This window comes from Dermacentor andersoni, chromosome 1 (assembly GCF_023375885.2).
Source record: "Dermacentor andersoni chromosome 1, qqDerAnde1_hic_scaffold, whole genome shotgun sequence".
NCBI classification, from domain to species: Eukaryota; Metazoa; Arthropoda; class Arachnida; order Ixodida; family Ixodidae; genus Dermacentor; species Dermacentor andersoni.
Window position 1 is genome coordinate 58,577,758 of NC_092814.1, and position 16,689 is coordinate 58,594,446.

At 42.6% G+C, this 16,689-nt stretch overlaps 1 protein-coding gene across 4 annotated transcripts in view; it reads left to right on the top strand.

Moving 5' to 3' along the window:
* LOC129380480 (uncharacterized) overlaps positions 1-15,599 on the top strand; it is a 120,287-nt gene extending 104,688 nt beyond the window's left edge. For all 4 annotated transcript variants that reach the window (XR_011891053.1, XR_011891072.1, XR_011891056.1 and 1 more), the window contains exon 3: positions 14,618-15,599. The gene's annotated coding sequence lies outside the window, so the exon portion shown is untranslated. The remainder of the gene's footprint in view (positions 1-14,617) is intronic.
* Positions 15,600-16,689: the final 1,090 nt, after the last annotated feature.

A 16,689-nucleotide genomic window follows, 5' to 3' on the forward strand; every position in this document is an offset into this window, starting at 1 on the left:
AACACGCTAAGCAATTGCATGCACCCAGGTGTTCTGCAGTATTATTACTTACAGCTCATGATAATTTCGTTTATCAACACACAATGCACTAAATGAAAAAATACAAAAAATTGCAAGACAAAGTCTAACACAATAGATGGCGGCTGGTACAAAATCTAGTACGATATATAGACATAAATAAGTATGCTATGAACGAGCTTATTGCGAAGTGGAACTATTTGGTCCGTACAAAATGTCTGAGGTGAAACGGGACAAAAATTATTCGCTTGGTTTAAAATCCTTGCAGCAGCCTCCACTCCTGGCCAGGCCAAAATTTAAAGTGGAGGAGCGCCACCAATGTCTCCTTCGACATTCTATTTCGAATCATGTCGGTTTTAATCAGCGAGACCTGGCTGAACACTCATTCGACATTTGATACGGGAAGTGATAGCAAAGACAGGAGGGGGGTTCGGAGTTACGTAGGGAACGGATGGCTGTGGGGCAGCGGAATAGATATGTTGTACGTTGGCGTTGCAGTAGGGCCGATTTGAGCAGGAAAAAAAAAAATTTATTTATGGGGTTTTACGTGCCAAAACCACTTTCTGATTATGAGGCACGCCGTAGTAGAGGACTCCGGAAATTTCGACCACGTGCCTGGGGTTTTTTAACGTGCACCTAAATCTAAGTACACGGGTGTTTTCGCCCCCATCAAAATGCGGGCGCCGTGGCCGGGATTCCATCCCGCGATCTCGTGCTCAGCAGCCCAACACCATAGCCACTGAGCAACCGCAGCGGGTGGGGGACAGGAAAGGTCCGAGCGAATTGCCACCTAGGCGCCATGCGGCAGGCAGAAAATTCGGCAAATTTCGGTTAGGTTCAGCTCGGCGTTCTCCCTCGGTTCGGGCGCCGAAGTCACCCGCGGCGCACCGTACAGGAGCTAAAAGCATCTTGTGCTTAAAACACAGGACGCCGAAGGCTCACACGTGGAGGCGGCAACAATTCGCTGGTGCGCCCGGGTAGCGTTAGAGCGCGGATTCCCGAGGCCAGCTTTCTTATATTAAAATGATCAAAAGGCCGCGATCCTTAACCTTTTGAGATGCATACGTGTTCTCTAAGATAGAACTTGCAAATTTTGATTTTGTCGCAGACGCGCTCAATTTCTTTAACCTGCTATCGTCTGCATTTTGATACCAGCGGGCTTTACATTTGCACTTAACAATTTTTATTTTTTTTTACACAGAAAAAAGATGTAGCCAAAAAATAGCCACATAGCCAAAGGGAAAATTCTGACACCAATTCGGACAAAAAGTAGCCCAATTTGGCTATTAATAGCCAAATCTAGCCACCCTGGGGAGTTCGAGCACGCGCTTCCAGGAACACCACGTCGCTGAAAGCTGCGACTTGTGCCCACCACGGCATTCCGGCCGCAACTCTGTTTCGTTTAAAGGAGTCGCCAACGTCGACGTCTGTGCCACTGTATTCGCGTATTGTCACAGGCTTCGCGTCGCTCTGCCCGACAATGAGGTCAGAAAACGATGTATACATGGGGTGTTTTATTTTACTGTTGCCGGAATTTCTAAAAATCACCCACAACATGTAGCACAATTCTGCTTCTTGAGCTAGATTACTCCCAGAGGCCGACATAATCTGCACAAAAAGTTTAAGTTAATATTTGACTAATTGCCATATATATTGCTAATTATGTTTAAGCTAATTACATCACGCCCCATATTGCAAGTTAGAATTGTAGTCTGTGACTTTTAAAGTCACATCTTCTTGGGACTGAAAATGACACCAGTTTCGACATATGCATTCCCAAAGTTTGCGAAGAAATGCATCGGTGTTCCAGTGACTTTGGAGGTTGAATGCATAAAAAGGCGCTTTGTGGAAAAAGTAAGTGCAACAACAGTGCATTTTTACGGCAAGTTTGACTGCGCTTATCTCAGAACTGGTGCTTGTTTCAAAATTTGTTTTAAGTTGATGTACCTTAATTGTAAAACAAATGGCTTCAATTCGTGCATTTCAATATGTGTGCTAAAGTAATTCATTGAAAAGTTACTTTTGTGAAATTATGTTAATTAGTCAGTTATACGCATTGATTTCCAGCGTAAGTTATGCATATCTCTTCCGAGTATTCCAGATGAATACTTAGATTTGTGCTACATGCCACATGTCATTTTAAAAAGTTGCTCTCTTTGCAACCTAAAAGTGATGAAATTCTTCAGATAAAAACGTTTTCCCGTTCCGGGGCGGGGTGTTCTAGCTGTAAGTGTGCGCCAAGTGGACCATCAGTTTCAGCTGCTGCTGATTGACTGAGCTGTACGAACGAAGAGACAGGCTGGGGCCGCCTTCCTTCTCGCTCATACCCCAGCCAATCAGCACTTCAGCAGCTGCCGCAATGGACAGTCCACTAGGCCGAAACTTACAGAACACACCCCCTGGTGTTGCACTCCCAACACGTGCACTGCTGTGTAAAAGTAAAAACGCAAGTATAAATACTGCAACTTTCCGTTATAGGGCATTTCCATAGCGAATTCCAAACTATTTTGAGCGTCTTAGAACAAATCCATAGGGTGTCTCGCCCTGCATGGTTTTCGAACATGCAATAATTCTATTAACCACTCTGTATAGTCGAGATATCAAGCATTTCAAATTTTTTTAGAGGGGCTTCAAGTTTCTTCCTTCCCTAGAAAAATACCAAACAGAAAAGGTGCTATAACTGAAGAAATGCAAATGCTAGTGTTTTTTTAATTAAGTAAATGTAATTATTTATTTATTTATTTATTTTACAATACTGCAGCTCTCAGCCGAGAGCCTAGCAGACGGGCATGAACACTTTCTTTTCCATACATAAATGCACGTGCGAGCTACACAAAGAACGAAAAAGCAACAATATTCAACAAAATACAAAAGATAAGGTAGATAATTAAGGTATACAACAGAACACTAAACAATGCAGAATAAAATTAACAAACACCGGGGCACATCATAGACAAAGCAAAAACCTGAAATATTTGGGAACAAACAAGTGTATACAATTTTTTTTCTAAATACTGTCCGTTTAAGATAAAGAGAATAGGGAACAAACATGAAAAGTCGTTAATAATCTCTTGTGATGAGCTCCAGCTGTGAAACGAACAGGGATAAAGATTTTGTCGCCGTTAATGACGAGTTAAGTTCATTCCATTCTCTGATTACCTGAGGAAAGAATGAGTACCTGAATGCGTCATTACAAAAGGAATAGTCGGTTAGCGTACGCTCGTGTTGATGCCGTGTTATTCTAGATTGCGAATATGAAATGTACTGGGTAATATAAATTTTATACTGATGATGCAGAATTTGAAACAGGAATTTTAGTCGACCTTGTTTCGCTCTCGTTGATAATGTGTTGAGGCCTGAGGAAGCTAAGAGATGTGAAGGTGAGTCAGTAGAACGATATTTGCAATGAATGAACCTTGCGGCTTTTCTCTGTACGGCTTCAAGTTTACCTATGTTAGTTGCTGCGTAAGGAAACCAAATTGTGTTAGCATATTCTGAAATAGGTCTCACAAATGTTTTGTAGGCCAGAAGCTTAATGTTCATTGGAGTGATCTTTAGGCATCTTTTTAGATAAAAAAGCTTTCGTAGTGCAGTAGTTGTAATATTAGTTATGTGTGTTTCCCAATAGAGGTTTGATGTCAACGTTATCCCTAAATATTTCTGTTGCTCAACCATTGAAAGAGGCGTGCCATTAACGATATAGGTGAAATGAGAGGGCTGCTTTTTCTTTGTTACTGTCATAGCCACTGATTTAGTGACGTTAACAGACATTTGCCACTGGGAGCACCACTCGGCTAGCATGTTAAGGGAATCAGAAAGATCGAGATGGTCATTATGGCTGTTAATTTCATTATATATCACGCAATCATCCGCGAAGAGTTTGATTTTGCACGCTATATTATTGGTTATATCATTAATAAAGATCAGAAATAACATGGGCCCGAGTACCGAGCCTTGTGGTACTCCAGATGTGACAGGAACGACATCAGATGGCATGTGGTCAAACATAGCAAACTGTGAGCGGTGTGTTAGAAAAGCTGTTATTCAAGCAGAAACTTCTCCCTTCCCGATGGCTTGCTCCACTTTTGCAATTAGCTTAGTGTGACTAACGCAATCAAAAGCTTTAGATAAGTCAAGTAAAATCATTTCAGGTTGAGAACGATTATTAATACTAAGAGCAAGGTCATGAACTACCTCTGTTAGTTGAGTGATGGTTGATAAGCCAGATCGAAAACCGTGCTGGTGAGGCGATAGGATGTTTTCGCATTCTAGAAACACTGTCATGTGTTTTAGAATGATGTGTTCTAGTATTTTGCATGAAATGCTGGTGAGAAATATGGGTCTGAAATTGGCAACAATATTTTTGTCTCCTTTCTTGTGGATCTGTATTATTTTAGCCTTTTTCCAGTCGTGTGGTAGGTAAGAAGTTGCTTCAAGGATGAGATTTTAACTTCAAGGTTGTAGATGGTTTTGGGTTATTCTTGTTCGCCTTACGGAGCGGATTTGGGCGCCGTTTAACATGGATGATTTCGCGGGTGATCCATGGATTCTTAAGGTGCTGTTTTTTCTTTTGCATTGGAATATAATTAGTTATACAGTGCAGGACAATGCTCTTAAAATGTAGCCATAATGCATCTACATCAGTAGATTCCTGAGATGCTTTTTCTAAAAAGGAATCGAATTCATGCGACAGATAAGTTAGTATGCTGGCGTCATCTGCTTTATGAAAGTTAAAAAAACTTTTTACTGTAGACAGGGTAGTAATGCAATGATCAAGCTGGAATATGCACATAGGCATACTGTGATAAGATATATCCCTTCAATAATGTCCATTTGTGCTTGACTTGTAGAAAAAAGGTTGCTAAGAAATATGAGGTCGAGGATATTTTTTGTTGAGCCTTGAACGCGAGTAGGACGAGTGACAAGTTGATATAGGTTAAAATTTAGCATTAAGTCTATTAGCATTTCTGAGGCTTCTGACGTATGATGCATTGTGGGCCAGTCTATGTCAGCAAGGTTAAAGTTGCCCACAAGAATAATCCCGGATTGATGGACATGACACTGCATATATTTTTTAATTGCTGAAAGGCATTCACTGTCAGAGGAAGGGCTCCGATATACGCAACCGGTTACAATTGATGCCCCGTCATACAAAAGTTTGCAGAAAACGGCTTCAGCGTTGTCCACCTCGGGAAGAGGGACAAAGCGAAGACAGTTTTTTATCAGTAAGGCCACTCCTCCACCTCGTGAAGGTCGGTCTTTTCGGATGATTGTGTAGTTTGGCGGGGTAATCTCATGGTCGAATATAGCGGGTGATAGCCATGTTTCCGTGATGGCCACAATATCGGGCTCGTAATCGACTAGAAGGCTTTCCAAGGCTTCTGTTTTATTTAGGACACTGCGGGTGTTTACATTTATCAATGTTAATCTTTTGATTGTACGGCTTGTGCCGCTTGTGCGGTTCGGCGGTTTGTTTCTGTGTCGTTTTTTTGCATCGGTACTTTGTCCTTCTTCTCTTCGTCCCAAATGTATGCACGTTTGTTAACGTAAAGCTTGTCAAAAGAAAGTGATACTTCTTCCTTTTTTTCATGGTTTGGTTTTGCACTATCCAAAAATTTCTTCCGTATGTCTCTTATTCTTTTAGAGAAGTCTTCACCAATTGAGTAGTCAGTTGTTTTAGGTTTGAAAGCTCGGCTTAAGATTGCTACTTTTTCTCTGTAGTCAAGTAACTTCATTATTACCGGTCAAGTTTTATCTGTGGCGCGTTTCCCCAACCTATGTATACGCTTGATGGCAACTTTTGCAAATTATGCAAAGCATCATGTAAAAACGCAGTGCGCAAAACAGCTGCTGCATCTTCTAAGCTGTCATCTAAGTCATCTAAGCTGTCTTCAACAGCTTAGATGATTTCAGACTGAGACATGTTGCAAAGAAAAGTTTTTTTTCCATCCACAGAAGACGATTTAACGCAAACCAAACATTGAGGCACTTGGCAAGAAGGCACAGATTGTTGCTCCCACGAGCTAGGTGAACTGTTGACTGGCTGTATAGTGAACGTCTGTGTCTACCAGGAACACAGATGATCAGAAAAATGGTGTCTGCGTTACAGGCCTGTTTCTCATTGATCTCAGCATGGATTAGGCCACATCATAACTCTTTGTGCTGTGACTGGTAATGCTAAATGCCATGTCTGTATTGATCTGTGTTCTTTGGAAGTGCAGATAACTACCACATTGGTTTCTGCATGCTCAATACATCCATGGATCATAAGATATGCTTGTCCTAACTTCCTACGCTAAATTTCATATTTCTTAAAATTGAAAATAAAGTTATTTTCGTCCCACTGAGCAATGGAGTGTTTCATCTTTCGAAAACAGTAGTTTGAAAAATTGTGAAGACACATTCTCTCACTTTTTTTTTTTTTTTCGTACAAGACACCTTCAGGGCAGTCTGTTGCAGGATAATGGCAACCACATACCATTTTATGTTCTTTTTTGCTTTTCTCAAACACTATTAAGCACCCATATGAATTCGGTTCTGTTGTCTTGTCTGGTGATTGAAATCCAAGAAAGAGATCTGTGTTTCTTGTGAGAGAAGCAAATGTTGCACGTGAAGCACATTAATACTGTGGTTGCTCTTTAATTAGGCAGGGTCAACTTTTGCCAAGTTTCTTTTGCAAGTGGCCAATGGCCCATGTTGTAATCCTAATGCCCACAGCTGGAACTAACTTTGTAGGCCTCCTCCTCTTTGCCACTGTGATTCATTTCATAGACAATAACTCCTTGCCAGTTCACTTTGGTGCAGTGTCCCTTTCCTGCTTTAGCATGTTGCTTCATCGCTCCCTTAATCTCTGGTAGGGATCTCTCCCAGTCAAGAATTTCACATCGCTTGGTGTGGGATGGCTTCGTCAGGTTCACGCCATATATTTTATTGCTGGGAGGCAGGCATTCAGGGTGAACCTTTCTTGCTCATCCTGGTTGCTTGTGTCCATTATTTGAGATAACTTGAAACAGAACAGCGCGGTTTTCACGGAGACTAGCAGGGAGAAACGACACGGACGAGCGCTGACTTGCAACTGAAGTTTATTGCTTGGAGCGAAAAATATATAACAGCTCCAACCAACAAGAGAAACCAAAAAACCATACATATAATCACTATCAAGCATACATGCTGCACTGAACAGGGGAGATAACTGCAATCATCATATCCCCCCCCCCCCCCCGCTAGAAATGCCATTTCTTTGGACGTAATCGATAAGGAGGGGCTACTGTCGCATGTGTCTTTTGACCAGGCTATGTGCGCTGCTTCAATGATTTCGCAGTTAGTTGGTTACAAATTTTGAGTAAACACAGTAACCAACTAACCCGTGAAATCATCGAAGCAGCGCACATCGCCTGGTCAAAAGACGCATGCGACAGTAGCCCCTCCTAGCTTTAGAAAAGACAAAGATACAGTCAGTTTGAAGTTTGCAGTCTATGTTAAAGTGCAAGTGAGTCATCTATTCAAATAATTGTGTGTCACAGGAAAATCCCTTCCTAAAACCATGCTGATTAGAAAAAAAGAATTGTGAGCTTCTAGGTGGTTGTACACGTGTGAAGTCATTATGTGCTCAAGCATTTTGCAACATATGCAGGTTAAAGATATGGGCTGATAGTTATCAGGCGAGTGAACATCTTCAGATTTGTGAATTGGTATTATTTTTCCTATTAACCAATCGGTGGGTAGCTTTCCAGATGCGAGGGACTGTTGAAAAATATGGCATAAGATCCTGCTTCAGGCAGCGACGGTGTTCCTTAATATGTAGGAATTAATATTGTCAATACCAGCTTAAGTGGATATTTTGACGTTACCTCCGAGTAATTTAATGCATTCAACAGTGATAACAATTGGTTCCATGTATGCGGCGTCAAGTTCGGGAAGAGTTGGAACATTGGATAAGTCTTCCTGAGTGAAAACAGATGAAAAAAACGTGTTGAATACGGTGAGGCATTCGGCACTAGAAATAGGTATGTTTTCTGTTCCGTGTAAAGTTATGGTATTAGTATCTCTTGTCGTAGGTATGGCTTGCAAATTTTTTTGGAAATGAAAGTTAGCAGCGATGGTAGGTCTTGCGAGTAATATTTATCTTTTGCAGAAGATATCGCTGAGCAGTAATTTTTTAAACAGTCTTTCTATATCTGCCAAGCCTCAGCAGTGCGCACACGTTTAGCCCTGTTATACAAATGCTTCTTTATATTCCTTAGTTTTCGAAGAGACTTGTTCAACCAAGGGCTGGATTTGTCGTTAGTTATGGAGACTATCTGGACGTACCGGTGTACTAATGCCGTTAATTTTTCCCTGTCGAGTACCCAGTTGGTATTTATGGATCGACAATTAAATAAAGGTAGTAGCACTTGGCAAAAAGATTGTTCAAGTTGGGAGTTAATCTCATCGTACTCTGTTCTAATCGTGAATTTTTTGTTGTTGTTGTTGTGACAGACACGGGCTTCGTGATACTAACAGCTAGTTGAATGAGGTTATGATCACTAAAGCCGCTCATATTAGAAATGGAAATTATTGTGTCAGGAGCGTTTGTGAAAACTTAAGTCCAAGATATTGGAGGCGTGTGTAGGCACCTTAATTATTTGGAAGACGTCTATAACTATTTGGAATGGGTATGAGGTTGACATTTCTTCACTCATCATGGTATCTTAGTGGCTATGGCACTATGCTGCCGAGCTAGAAGTCTGTGTACAGTCCCAGCCGAAGGGGCCATATTTCGGTGAATATTTAGATTTAGGTACAAGTCTTAGGATTCCAGGTAGTCCAAGATTCTCTGGTTTTCCCACTGCGGCATGCTACATAAGCAGGTTATTCTTCTGAGATATAAGACCCAAGAATTTTTTTTTAATTCATGTTGCTTCAACTACTTTAGTTTTATTCACATTACGGTGATAGACAATGTAGTGCATATAAGGAATACAGCAGACTTCAGCTATTCTCTTAGCTCTGAACTTGTTTACTGCAACAGCAGCATTCATCCGCCATGAGGACCACCATCTGAATTATTTTCTGTTGTCTGCTAGTATCACATAATATAATTATGTGATACTACAGAAAGAATGGTGTGGATTAGATAAAAAAGCTTTGACTTCTTCTTGTGATGTACACATTCCTTTTGCATGATGTTGTAATGCACGTTGCATACGTCGAGTTACACACTTGGACAAACTTTACCATTCTCACACTCCCTCTGTCTAAGGGAGCTATATTCATTCAATTAAAGCACATAGCTTTATAAAGCCTTTTGTTTGTAGTTGTTTGGCAAAAGACATGCGATAACTTTTTCTCGAGATGGGTCTACATTTTACTATTCAAATATATTTGGTTCAGGTAATCTTGGTACGTCACGTTTATGTTCATTTTTTTTCTGTGAAACAGTCGCATGACTTCGTTTTCATTTTTAATTAGGACAACGTTTAGTACCTGTCAGTGTGACAGCAGCATGGCATTTGAAAGGATCATCAAACTTGGTCTCCTTACACAATTTCTAAACCCAGTTTTTTTTAAACAAATACTTAAGCTGCAGGTGAAGAGACAGTTACTGCGTTGAAGGCTGCATGCTGTTTAGGCTCGTTGACTCGTATTAAAGTTCCTGATTAGTGATCAGTCAACACTGAGGCCAAAACTTCTACTGACAGGGATGCCACAAGCTAAATAATACAGTGTCATCAATAAGCATTACTCTTACTTTTACGTTACTTTCTTCCCATCAACTTACGTTACCATTGCTCAAATACAGTGGACAGAACAAGTTGACCTGGCTCTTTCAGTACGTACGTCCTCGGTATAGCATTTCACACATTCTTTATCCTCACAAACGATTCCTTTTCAAAGTTTTTCGCGGCCATGTTTTCTCGTTTTCCTGTTAGGACACCACAAGCAACATTGAAAAAAAATCGGGCAGGCTGCATCAGGGATGCAGCCGCAGTGGTGTACATGACATGTCTTGTGCATGCTGCTGAAGGTGTGTGCCCACTAGGATTCAGAAATGACGCAACCAAATACACAAGTGACATTTATTCATGCATTACAAAGCTTACCTGTGCTGAACTTATCATACAAATACAGTTGAAACCATGTACAACAATATTCAAGTGCCAAGAAAATCCCATTGTTATAACCAATAATTGTTATAATCAGGTAGCTAAAAAAAAGCATTGGAGATAAGCATTTCAATTAGACAGAAAGTAGTACAATCAAAGCCACTTATATGATTACCGATTTTAACATTACTAGAGTGAGCACCTCCGTGAACCTTTGTGTGTGTTCTACTGGGTGTTTGCACAGAAAAGAAAAGACACACAATATCCGGGAAAAGAAAAAAGGAACATACGAGCCGCTTTGCCACACCCTCCGTGCATGCACCCGCACGGCACGCCTTCATTGTCCCTTGAATGGACTGACAACCAATTTTCACGGCACTATTTTTGCTAGTACAGTGGAATGCTTACCGGTCAGAGTGTCTAATCATGAAGCGGTAACGCAGAAAACGCCGTAGAACTTTTTTCATCAGAATTTTTCGATCTGCAGTGAGGATCTAGTCGTTCACTGGAAATATGCTGAAAACGATGATAGGCAAGCACGGTAGCGATTATATGCCGGCATTAGTGGGAGGCAGATGCCAAGTGTGGCCGTGCTGTAGCAAAGTATGATCTTGTCTATCAAGTCGATGTTCCTGCGTTTCACGTTTTCCGAATTGGTAAGTGATTTCTGCGATAATATAGCTATATGTGTTTTCGTGGTTTCTTGTTCAACTGCTTTGGTATTTAACCAGTCAAAACGAAACCAATTGGAATCAAAACGAAAAGACGCCTTTACAAGTGACACGAAGTTCAGCATGTTGCCGTAGCCATGCAAGCATTTTTGTTTTCCAATAATGCTCAAGTGTCTAATAATATAGCAACGGCAATTTTAAGCAACAGTTATGATGTACTTTATAACTGTCGACTTACGTACAGTAATCTCATAGAATACTTCCGAAGTACCAAGATTTCACCACGAGGTCTTGACACTTGCTGGTTTTTGAGGCTTTCATTGCCAATTCAAAATTATAATTCCTACTTAAATCGTGAACGGCATGCTGGATTCTATCACTATAAATCATGGTCATTTCATTTCTATCAACGTCTCAATATACGTTCTGGCCAGTTGTCAGTCCCTTCCACTAACCCCCTTCCACCGACGTTGGCAAGGGTGTTAAAGGGGGACGGGCATGCGAGGCCGGCAATGCCCTGTGAAGGCATACCGTACAGAGTATGCGGCATAAATTCGAGTGTGACAAAGCTGCATGAGTTCATTTTATTGCAATAGCAATTACATGGACAGTCTAGGTGCATTTCCACCGTCGGCGTCACCGTCGCCGTGATGTTCCGTATGAAGTCTAAGGGCGACAACATCGTCGCCGCGCTCCGTATGCCGTATGTGCGAGTGAAAGCGTGCGATTGTGAGCCCACGATGGCGGCTCAATCTCGCGCGCGCAGAGGAAAGCGGGGACGAGGCGCGCCTTCTGCCGTCGCGCGCGAGGCACCAGGCGAGGGGAGTGAGGAAGGGGGGGGGGGAGGGGCGTTCTGCTCCAGCGACCGTGAGTTGGGCGCAGCCGCGTGAGCCTCAACTTGAAAGCGATCTACGATGGGGCAGGGTGCGCGGAGTGCTGTTAGCTTCGTTTGCACTGTTCTTGCCGCTTAGTTCGTATGGAAGCGAGAGGCAGCACGGAAGTCGATTCGTTCGCTGCTGGTGCCGCGCTTCCTCACTGCAGCGTTTTCACGGCGAGTTTCCGCGGTCATCGAGTGAAATGTGTTAATGTTTGCTTGTGCGAGTGTGACACCATGCTTGTTAATTTAGTTAACGAATGTAGACAAGCTTATACGGCCGATAAGACTACTATACTTACACTATCTTGCAAATTTAAGAAAATAACGTGGTGCGCAAGGAAATTGGAAAAAGTATACGCCACATAAATGCAAGTTTCGGACTTTTTACTAGTGTAAAGTACACTTACACGCCTTCTGTGTACGCTGAAAAAGTGCAGCGTGCTGTTTTTTTTTTTATTGCGAGATCATTGTTAGTAATCGTTTATCGTTTAGTTCTTTTATACGTTAAGCCAAGATCATTGTTTTTCCTGCACCTAAAAATTTTCACTTTCGCAAGCGCTGGCACAAACGGAAGAAAGTTAATTATGGCGTTTATGTTCTAGAACCACTTTCTGATTATGAGGCTTGCTGTAGTGGGGGGGCTCCGGAATATTTTTGACCACCTGGGTTTTTTTAATGTGCACCTAAATCTGAGTACACGGGTGTTTTTGCATTTCGCCCCCATCGAAATGCGGCCACCGTGGCCGGGATTTGATCCCGCGACCTCTGCAGTGCAACAGCATAGCCACTGAGCAACCACGGCTGGTGAATCTAATGGTGTGTTTGGCTGGGCGCTCGAAAGCTCTGCCTCGGAGCAGCCACATCTAGAGCCGATCTCCATCTGAGCCGGAGCGTAAAGCGACGGATGCGGATCCATGGGCAGCTTCCGCAATTACGCCACTGCAGCACAGATACAGTGAGATCAAGTAGATCAACGTTTTCTAGCACAGACCCGAAAAAAATGGCGACTTCGGCTTTGGCCGCGCAACAAGTGGAAATTTGCGGGGGTCACGTAATCGGAGCTCGGCAAGATTTCGGAGCCGCGCCGAGAGGGTCGGAGCGGCTACGATCGCTCAGGTCGAATTTTATCGCGCGGACGGAACCAACCAAACACTCCTAGAGCGCTCCGTTTCAACCACGCGAATACCTGCCGCGTGTCAGAGCGTCTGTAGCGCTCGATAGCGATCAGCCGAACTCTTTAGTAGGCGAACTTTGGGCAACATTGCTGGGCAACAGACAGGTGTACACGTGCCAACCTGTGAACCTCAGAATTCGTGAAAATCTCGCACACAGGATAAATCAGGCGAGAGGGAGCGGAGATAGCACGCACTTCGCTCTGAGCGCACACCTTTTGTTGGACGCACACACCTTTTTAACTATGACTGATGGGTAGTAAATCTGGAACACTAGAGACTGGCTCTTTATAGATCAGTGACTTCATCAGCAACTTTGCTGCTGCCGATTTCTCCTGCTTCAAATGAAAGAAGAAAAAAAAAACAAAAAAGAAAGAGAAAACACCTTCTGAAAAGAAACTTGCTCGAAGCAGGTACATCCGGTGTACGGATCTTTGCGCTGCCATGAGAATACGGAGCAATGTGCCACAACAAATTCTTTCTTTCTTTTTTTTTTGCAATCTCGCGCCGCGCCGCGCCGTCTTTCAACAGCTTTGAAACATTTTTGCGAACAGAATTTGCTTTCCGTAAAACTTAACATTTTCGTAAAACTGTAGAACGATCTTCAATTCGTAAATATTGCGAAAAATTCAGGAGAGATGGCCGCTGTGAAGAGAAGACGTAGAAAAGCCAACAAACAGCGGCGCTTGTGTTCTGGCGCTTTGTTCTCGACATGAACGTGTATACCGGCCTCATTTACACTGATAACTCATCGGTCACCTGAAACTTGTTGTTACTTAACACTGTTGCGGCCAATCTTTAGAAAACACAGCGGAAAGGCATGGTTCGAGGACATGCAACGCGAGCGTAACAACGGCATGGCCGTCGAGCTGCGTGAAGACGGGGCGCGCCGAACCGTTCATGGGCGTCAGAAGTTCATTCCGTACGGTTTCTTCTTCAGAATTGTGCTGCTCGTTACGTGTAAAAGTGACCCTTCATCCTTCATACTATATCTCGAGTAGCATGCGTAAGACTTTGCTAACCTCTCCACTTCGACTACAGCCTCTTCTTGCAAAGCTGCTAGGCTTAAAGTTGGCAGTCCCACGGCACGGTGTGTAGCTGCCGCCGATTCCTAAAGAATTCCAAAGAGAGGCGTCCGAGGTATCTTGACTAAATTGGTCTATGAAGTCTTGCAATGGCATACAAGTCCAACCGCGAAGACGCTCTGAAATGCGGTCACCCTCAATGGACATGTCATCTGTGCTAGAACTCTTCGCATTCCATAACGACTGCTCTTTAGCTTGCTGTAGAAAGACAAATGTAGAAATTACAACGGCTAATTCAATTTTTACTGATTACAGTAAAATAGTATATGAAAGTAAATAAATAAATAAATAAAGCATCATTGGTGATGAAGATTTTCACTTTCTCTAAGCACGTCTGACCAGACCGGCAAGCTGTGGAGGCCGCGGTGAAAGAGGCGTTCTGTCTGTCTTGGGCCCTTCGGATGCGTGTCAGCTTCACCGTTTTCATGAGGAAAACAGTGCAATAGACAGGACACAGGAGGAAGTGACAAACGAGTGACAACACCTAGGTTGGTCAGTCTCTTCATCGTGTCGTGTCCATTGTGCTGCTTTCTGCTAAAGTCATTAAGAGCCAGCCGTGCGCTTCGTTTTCCTTTTTAACCACATTCTTTTTTCTTCCCCATCCAAATTTACCCAGTACTGGAATATTGCATTGCGATCGCGATAAGTTGTATTCAAAAAAAAAAAATATGTTTAAATTCCTGAAATGTGGTTTCTTTTTTTCTTCTAGTAAATCGGCACCAGCGAAGGCGGACGGACGCCTCTACGCAACGAGGAGAGGCCTCTGCTCAACTGCGCCGTCAAAGCAGCATTCACGCTGCGGCTGTTCGTCCTGGAGCGGAGCTGGGGGCCGTGAAAACCATGCACATGACCAACAACGCACACTACATATTCACTCGTACCCTGCAGAAAATGGCACGACGTAGCTCCTCCACATAATTGCAGTACCTGTACAGGGGCCCGGAGAGAGCAAAATGTATATTGAGAACAAATTCTCACTCGGCATGGAGTTGGCCACTCCGAAGGTTCTTCCAACACGCCACTTGCTTCAAATCAGGATCAAAAAAGAAAAAAAAAACGCGAATTCCATTTATGGTGTGCGCCACATCAGCGTTGTCTAGTCTCATACGCGATGTATATTGGAGGACTGCCTAAAATTCTTATAGAGTGTTCAAAATAAAAATGCGATTTTTTAAAAGAAACCAAAGAAATGAGAAAGGCGGAAGTGGAAAAACCGACTACGGTCCTAATTTTCTCGCTAATTATTTCATACACAAATTAACCTTAATTAGCGCATTTATATGGCTTCAGAGAATGTAAAGTTCGTGGTAATTGACGAAGTGATCTGTTATCAATTTTCAAATCGCTCGAGAAGTCCTTCTCCTAGGTCCTACAGCAGAAGAATTTTTCTGACTTTTTGCGCTGGGAAACTGAAACTGGGCTCTTGTGGGGAAACCACGTGCACAAACTGTACCACGCAATGCGAACCATCTTTATTGTTTCGCTGTGGTGATTACGGCTCATGAAGTGTCCTTGGCTTCACTGTGACGTTGGTACTGCAGAATATCGGCAATGACCTATCATTGACACCGCTAACCTAATTCTTTCCTTAGTGCTAGAAATGTGCTCATTTTCTGTGATCTTATGTTTTAACGTTTTATTTCAAGACGTAGTAGTCGCAACGTATGTGACACATAAAACCACAGACTGTTCACTGGTGTTTTGAATGGATGTAAAGCAACAATACCTCGATTTGGGCGAGTTGGTTTATCTTGACAGTGTTGAAAAAACGCGCTAAAGACGAAGGCGACACGAACACATACGATAGGACGGGCGCTGAATTTCCAATTATAGCGTTTATTTCAAACGATCGTCCATTTTATGCTCTGCACACCAGGTACCTCATCCACGCATCATCATACAAAAAATTGTATGCAGCAGAGCCACGGTAGCGTTCCGCCTTCCACTGCTGGCATGGGCGCTAAGTCAAACAGTTCATGATTCTATAGTCAATTCGTTCACGTGTCTAGATACCTATATTTCTTTCGAGGTACCTATATAGACACGTGAAAGCATTGTCTATACGATCTTATGAGATGATTGAGTTATACAATCTTCTGTATGACGATGCGTGCATGTGGTATCTATTGCGTAGAGCATAATATGGATGATAGTTTTAAATAAAGGCTAGGTCGAAGTTCAGCGCCCCACTTGTCGTAAGTGTTCCTGTCGTCTTCGACTTTAGCGCGTTTTGCGAACACTGTCAAGATGTAAAGCAGTAATAACTGTGGAGGCAGTATTTGAGAACGTTTATCTGAAAATTGAAAGAAGCACCTCTAGGAACATCACCGAGAGCAATAGGTACTGAGAGTAAAAGAAAATTCAGAAATATAAACAAAATATGCTCCTGACTTCTAATGCTTACTTTTAAAGTCAGACCACGCAGTAAAGTATTATGCAAATTACTTGGCGTCAATATTAGCCACAGTGATGTCCATTCTATGCGGGAAAGCACTAGCTTCGCAATTGTGAAAACTGGTAAGTTCATACTTTACAGGGAACGTTTGTTTTTGTAATTGCAGCAGGCATCTGGCTCGTATTTTAGTGCATTCTTTAAGTTCGCGAAGCAATGGTTCTCAGGTCAGGGAGTATGCAGAAGCCTCCTCATACTTGATTAGTTGATTATTGCGGTCGATCAGCTTTTCTGTGCAAGCAAGCTAGTCTAGTGCGCGATAAACTAGCGCTGGAGACTCCATTTGCTTTGTTCAGTTCTTGCACAGTACTGTACAATAATGTCGAGTG